At 50.0% G+C, this 6628-nt stretch overlaps 1 protein-coding gene across 1 annotated transcript in view; it reads left to right on the top strand.

Moving 5' to 3' along the window:
* Positions 1 to 5342: 5342 nt before the first annotated feature.
* TRPC5 (transient receptor potential cation channel subfamily C member 5) overlaps positions 5343 to 6628 on the top strand; it is a 99871-nt gene continuing 98585 nt past the window's right edge. Inside the window, exon 1 of the mRNA XM_083797343.1 lies at positions 5343 to 6414. The gene's annotated coding sequence lies outside the window, so the exon portion shown is untranslated. The remainder of the gene's footprint in view (positions 6415 to 6628) is intronic.

The following is a 6628-nucleotide window of genomic DNA, read 5'->3' as shown; positions in this document are numbered from 1 at the left end:
GCATAACAGACCCCTTCCATAAAAGCTCACAAAAGAAGTATGAGAGGTTCCTATTCCCAAGGAGTAATTTGTAGTCTGAAGTATGCAAAATTGGGATTTTTTTTCTTATTTCGTAAATTCCCTCTCACTGTATACTTTCTGCTCTCTTATACTGTCCCCAGCGCAGCTAGTTTTAGCAGCAGAACAAAATTACTCCCACTTGAAGAGCCCTATTTCCATTAAACAAGAGATGAAAGATTGGATATTTGTAGCACATGCAATTTTGTTACACAAATGAAAATCTCGAGAAGCACCAATGAAATCAATATTTTGCTTAGGCTCAGCCTGCATGTAAATGAAATTAGAGTCTGGCTGCAGGTGACCAAGCCCTGGGGTACTGGTGGGCCCTGGGCCACCACTGTCTTGCTTCAGCTCAAAAGGCTGAAGGTTTGAAGATTTGGAAGGAAAATGTCCTGAATTAAAACACATGTCCTTGCTGGGACAGGGAGAGGGGAAGGATAGGGAGGGTTCAGTTTGGGTGAGAAACACGCAGACCAAGAGATAGGAAGAGGCATAGATATTCACGAGCCGTGTACTTCATGTTCTGTATTTGCAGCTTTTCCTGATTTTGTGATTTAACAGAATACAAAGCACAATGATCAAAACTGAAAGACGCTGCCCTTAAGACAGACAAAGGCAGGCAAAGAAAACCACTGTCCGTAAGTGGTCTGAGATCACAGCAGATAGGTAGCCCTGAAGATGGCACACAGTGAGATTTATCTGTTAAGTGAGAGTTTCCTCCACTGTATCAGGTAGACGCTATCTGTATTTTTCTGGGGGGTATAATCCCTTGTGCTTCAGCACAGAAGCCGATTGCAAGCAGAGACTGGAAGATGCCTCCTCTCCAGGCTGTTTATTCCGTTTGCATCCACAATGTGGCTTCCTGCCTTTTTCTCTAACTCAGCTCGAGCAGAGCGCTGACAAGGAGAGGGCACTGGATTCGGTGTCCCCAGTATACAATTCCTAATTAAACACGGACAGGGATATGCTGCATCAATTTGCTGGTAGGCTCCCCGGAGATTGATTTATATAGGAACAGGCACAATACACAGCTATGCGGTTCAGCAGCATTTTGAGGTATTGTCTGGGAAGATGCGAGCTGGCTGAACCCTTAAATCCACATCAGCTGGCAGCCACCACCCGTAGCTGATCCCCTTCACAAACTCTCTGCTGTGACATGCCGAGCGTCTGAACCGGAGCCAAGCGTGGATTTTGCAAATGGGCCCTCTATTTCTAAAGCGATGCACATAAAGTGTCCAGTGCCGAATGGGTCACCTTCCAGCTTCATATCTCACCCCAAATCCTGGCTCCTTTCTCACCTCTGGGGTCCCCCCGGGGCTCTCCCTGAGGCTGTGGACAGGGAGCTGCAGGTCGAGCTGCCGGCAAACCCTCCCGCTGCCCTCTCAATCAGGCATTTGACAGTGCTCTCTTTTGCCCAGCTGGCATGGGATGAAAAAAATGACTTTGCCAATTAGTTTCCAATTCTATCTAGAGATTCAGTGTCTTTCTTGAAATGCAGGGTTGCTCGGGGCGGCTGGAGAAAGGAAGCTTGTGAGCCAAGGACAAAACGTAATGATAACAATGCGAGGCAGTGTGGGAATGTAAAATAGTTCCAGTCACTTAATCCAAAGTAAACCGTGACTGACTTAGGAGTAATCATTTATTTTTAAAACTTTCTTTCTAAAAAATTAAGAATGACATACTAAGGAAAGGAACAGGTTCAAAGGCAGATATCCAGACCAGAGCAAGAGAGCATACAGGCAGATTTTCATCCTAAAGGCTAATATCAGAGCAGTGCAAAATCTGCCAGGGGGTGCAGGGAAGCTGTGCCAGAGCCGGCATGCCCCGCAGAGCTGTGTGTGCATGGCGAGGGGCAGGGGAGCTCAGCAAACACCTTGCACCCTATGCTTGTGGCAAGAACAAACACACACACACAAGGAGCAAATTAAGCTAATGAGCAGCGATCTGTGAAACGGCGGTGTGTCTGTGGCTCTTGGTCATCTGGCTCCTGCTGGCTCCTGCAGCAAGCAGCACTTGTGCAGCTATGCAAGGGGATGGGTATACTGGAATCAAAGCTGGCATGGCTTGTGCTGAAGGGTTGGAGAAAAAGTTAAAGCAGAAACGACTTCTTTTAAAGGCTGGCTTTCTAAGGGGTAATTTTGGTCATTTCACCCGCTGTACAGCTCAGTGTCAGCATTGCCAGCAAATAACTGCTCTGAGGGGAGCAGCCAAACAGTGTGGTGTGTCTGTGTGCAAGCAGCAAACCAAAATGCATATTCTTATGTTTAAAAAATGTGAAGTATATAAAAATGTATTAGGAAAAGGGAAGAAAGAGCCATGAGTTTTACAAGTGCTTTCAGATGAAGTGCCCTTGGGCAAACACATCCACTGCAGGATGGAAGCAATATTGCAACAACAGGATGTAAACTTGTGTTTCCGTGCAGATTGGTGGGGGCAGCAGGTGTACATCCTGGGGTATGATCTTCCCCTGACGTGAATCGCTGCTCTGCTGATAAAATGAATCAAGCTGTCCCTGCCATGCACCAGCCTGGAGTTCTTGCTCCGCGTGCATTCACTGGAATGAAAAAGGTGGACTCCAAAATAATAAAAATAATACAGGTAATCCAGAGAAAAACTAAAAGTGCTGGAGTGGAGGCAGAGAAATCTCCTGCTCACATCTGTATCACCAGCTGTAGCCCTCAGCATCATGCCAATCTGTATTTCATCACTTCTTGTGAACACAAGTAAAATGGCAGCCCCGCAGGGATTACCCAGTGCCCAGTTAACAGCAAAAAGATTTTGAAGTGCAGAAAGTTAAAAAGGTTTCCAGTTTCCTAGTTTGATTTCCATGTTCTGATGACCTGAAGTCATCTAAGGCAGTGATATTAAAAAAAAAAAAAGGGAAAAAAAATCCATGGCATTTTCTTAAGGGACAAATTATTTTTAGCCGTGGAGATTTAAAGCTCTCTCCAGGTTCCTGAACTTTGAGAACTTTTCTTCACTAAGAAGCTTGACAGCTAAGCAGGTTCTCTCTTTTCCCAACCTTTCAACTGATCTAATTAAAATATGCAAAATCTCCCTTTCTGCATGATGAAGGAATATGCTTTTTTTTTTTTTTTTCCAGCGAGATAAAAGGCAATTTCTAGAGACTCTATTTTTAAGAATAACTACTTCCCTCTTTGTTTTGAGTGCTCAGCCACTTGTCCCATTTCAATTTATGGGAGAAAAATGGGAAATAAACAAGCTCACCCACTTTCCTTGTTTTTGGCCTTGAGATTACTGGCACCAGACAGCTTTTGAGAGACAGAAAATTGGTTGTAAATGAGTGACCAGGCCTGACTCTGGCTGACACCAGTACCACTGCACGCTGCCAGAGGAGAATGCTGGAGTTGGGCATACGTTGACACCTGGCTCTGTGTGCTTTAACTTGGTTCAGGTCCCTCCAGAGGAATGACTTCCCAAGCAGAATATAGTTACAGCTTTTTATTTAATTTTGGGTTAGTATCACTTTTCAAAAACCACACTGCTTTTTAGTCACCCACATTTATTTATGATACACAGTCCAAATATTGCTGGAGAAAGCTCTCTTGATGAACAGACTACCCGAAAGGCACGAAAAAGCCAACAAACCTCCCCAACATCTGGGACACTGGGATTCTGGGGATTGTATTGCACTACTGTTTCAAGTGAAGCTGCCCTCCACCCAGCAGGGCACCAGCTGCAGCCTTGTCCTGCTTGCCAGTGACCTCAGTTGCCAGTGTCTGGAGCATGCAGAGCTCCACCAGCTTCTCCTATCGTCTCCCAGGCAGCATCGCACCCTTTCTACCATGCACAGATCAACCCTTCCTCCCTCCAGGCACTGCTTGCCTTGTAGTGGGCCCTGACTGGGCAGGACCCAGGGCCAGGGGCTGCTGTGAAATGCAGGCCAAAAAAATCCTAAGGATCATATACAAAGGGGAATTAATTAAACAAATCAGAAGGTATGGCTAGAAGAGCCCTTACTGCCACTATACAGTGGCCGGAGGCTTTTGCTTCATAATTACAACTATATTTTTTCCTTTCACACTAAGCTATCCTCTGTCCATAATCTTGGAACCTAATCTTGGCGGCTAGAGGGCCTCTCTCCTTGGGCTCAGGGCCATTCCCTGGCAGTGAATTCAGTTCATCCCGCTAGAAGAGACACACCGATGTTATTTACAAAGCCAGTGCACCCACTCAATTAGCACATACACACATATACGGTACAGCGAAACCCGTTCAGCAACGCATCGCACGTCCGAGGCCTGGGATTTAAAACCAAGCTCTTAAACACGGGTTGACTGAATCCAAGCAGGAAGAAAATCGTTTTGTGTTCTTGGACTGACAGAAAATGTAGGCTGAAGTTTTGAATAAATGATTTGCTCTGAATCATTTACTCAGCACTACTCGGTACCTCAGAGGACAAGAATGGTTCCTAAACATTTTCTGTGATAAAATATTGAATTGACGCTAATACTGCTTTGCAGGGGAAGCAGTGTGAGGCCGATGCCCTCGGTAACATGGCCTGCATGCCCTTGGCATGGCTGCTGGCAAGCTCAGGAGCCCAGTGCTGCCTGGTGGCATGGCTGTGTCCTCAGTGCCGGTGCTGCACCTCAACTCACAGGTGGGTGCCTCTGACAAAGTGGTCCCTCTGCACAGGCTGCTGCTGGCAAAGTGCTTTCCTGTGAAAAAGCATTGAGTCAGAGTGTTAGTGTGCATTATTTATCTTTTAATAACGCCGTGGCAAAGTTTAGAGGAGTATGGCAATAACTGTGATCACTGAAAGGCACAGGATGTGGGCTTGACAGGCCTATAAGGCCAGTTAAAAACTCCTCTTGAGCGTCAAGCCTTGGTTTCAAGCATGAGGTAAAAAAGGCTCCTCATAACCATGACTGTGATTACAGAGGAAAAACAAGCAAAAGCCAGGATCTTGTGCCTGTGACAGAACTGTGGTGGATTCGTGTCAGAGATCAGTCGAATAATATCAACATGCTCCTGTATGCATGCCGCCAGGACAACATGAGGAAAGCGTTTCTGGACATGGAAATGGTGAAAACTGGATTTCACTGGACTCAGTCTGTCAGTCAGTGAGCAGTAAGATTTTCCCCATTGTCTGGTAGAATTAGACACTTGTATATCACAATATCTGGGAAACAAGTAGGAGGTATGTACCCCCAGCCCTGGGATGGCTGGCAAGTTCAAGTTGAGAGCTGGTGATAACTGGGTGTCATGCTGGTGAGGGGCATGCTGGAACACAAGTCCTGTGAGGAGCGGCTGAGGGAACTGGGGTTGGAGAAGAGGAGGCTCAATGGAGACCTTATTGCTCTCTACAACTACCTGAAAGGAAGCTGTTGGGAAGCTGGGGGTTGGCCTCTTTTCACAGTGATAGGGCTAGAGGGAATGGCCTCAAGTTGCACCAGGGGAGGTTTAGGTGGGAAATGAGGAGACATTTCTCCTCAGAAAGAGCAGCCAAGCATTGGAATGGGTTGCCCAGGGAAGTGGTGGCGTCACTGTCCCTGGGGGTGTTCAAAGAAAGGTTGGACCTGGTGCTTAGGGACATGGTTTAGTGGGTGACATTGGTGGTAGGGGCACGGTTGGACCAGATGATCTTGGAGGGCTTTTCCAGCCTTAATAATTCTATAATAAGATGGTGCACCGCAGTGTGACAGAACATTTGGCAACCCCCCCCTCCCCTCATGGCAGGGGCGTTGAACTAGGTGATCCTTGAGGTCCCTTCCAACCCAAGCCACCGTATATGTTTTGGCTGGATGAGGCCGGGCCGGACGACCACGTTTATCTGTGCCAGGGGTGATCGGTCCTGATTCTGGAGGGACAAGGACGGTTGCTGGGCCGGGTCGGGGCTCCAGCCTCCACCACCTCCCTGCGAGGGGCGCCTGAGGAGCCGGCCGCGAGAGGATGGCGGCGGGCGGGTGTGCCCGCGTGTGCGTGTGTGAGGGGCGGGTGTCTCGGCGTGCGAGGGGCGGCGTGTGCCCGCCGGCGAGTGCGAGGGGCGCTGCGTGTGCCCGCGCTCGCTCCTGCTCCCGCTCCGGCCCGCCGAGGGGCGGCGGGGAGCACCGCGGGCACCCGGGGCTTTCATTTCGGGGAGGAGGGTCGGAGCCCTGCCCGGCGCCTCCCTCCTCCCCGCCGCCGGGGCGATGCCGCGCCCTCCGTGCCCTGCCTGCCGGCGGCCCCGCGGCTCCGCGCCGCGGCCAGCGGCGTAGCGAGCCCGGCTGGGCAGGGGGGCGGCCATGGGGGCTGCCGCCCCCGCGGCTCTCGGCTTCGAGCGGATTACGAACGAGCGGCTCGGGGCGGCCCAAGGGCGTCCCGGCATGTAGAGCCTGACGGAGCGGCGCGGAGGTGAGCGGCACCCCGGGGTGCGGGAGGAGGAGGTGAGGGTGGGTGGCTGGGTGGGTGGCCGGGTGCCCCCTCCGGGGGCTGCTCCGCCCGAACTTGCAGCCACGGAGCCACCTGTCCGGGTCCCCCCCCCTGGGGTTTTGGCCGCCCTGCAGCAGCCGGCACGGCAGGGACCCTGCGAGTTTATTGATTAATTAAATTAATTCATTAATTGGGG

This window comes from Anser anser (assembly GCF_964211835.1).
Source record: "Anser anser genome assembly, chromosome: 13".
Classification (NCBI taxonomy): Eukaryota; Metazoa; Chordata; class Aves; order Anseriformes; family Anatidae; genus Anser; species Anser anser.
Note: the sequence above shows the minus strand (reverse complement) of the source record. Positions and strands in the feature narration are given on the sequence as shown.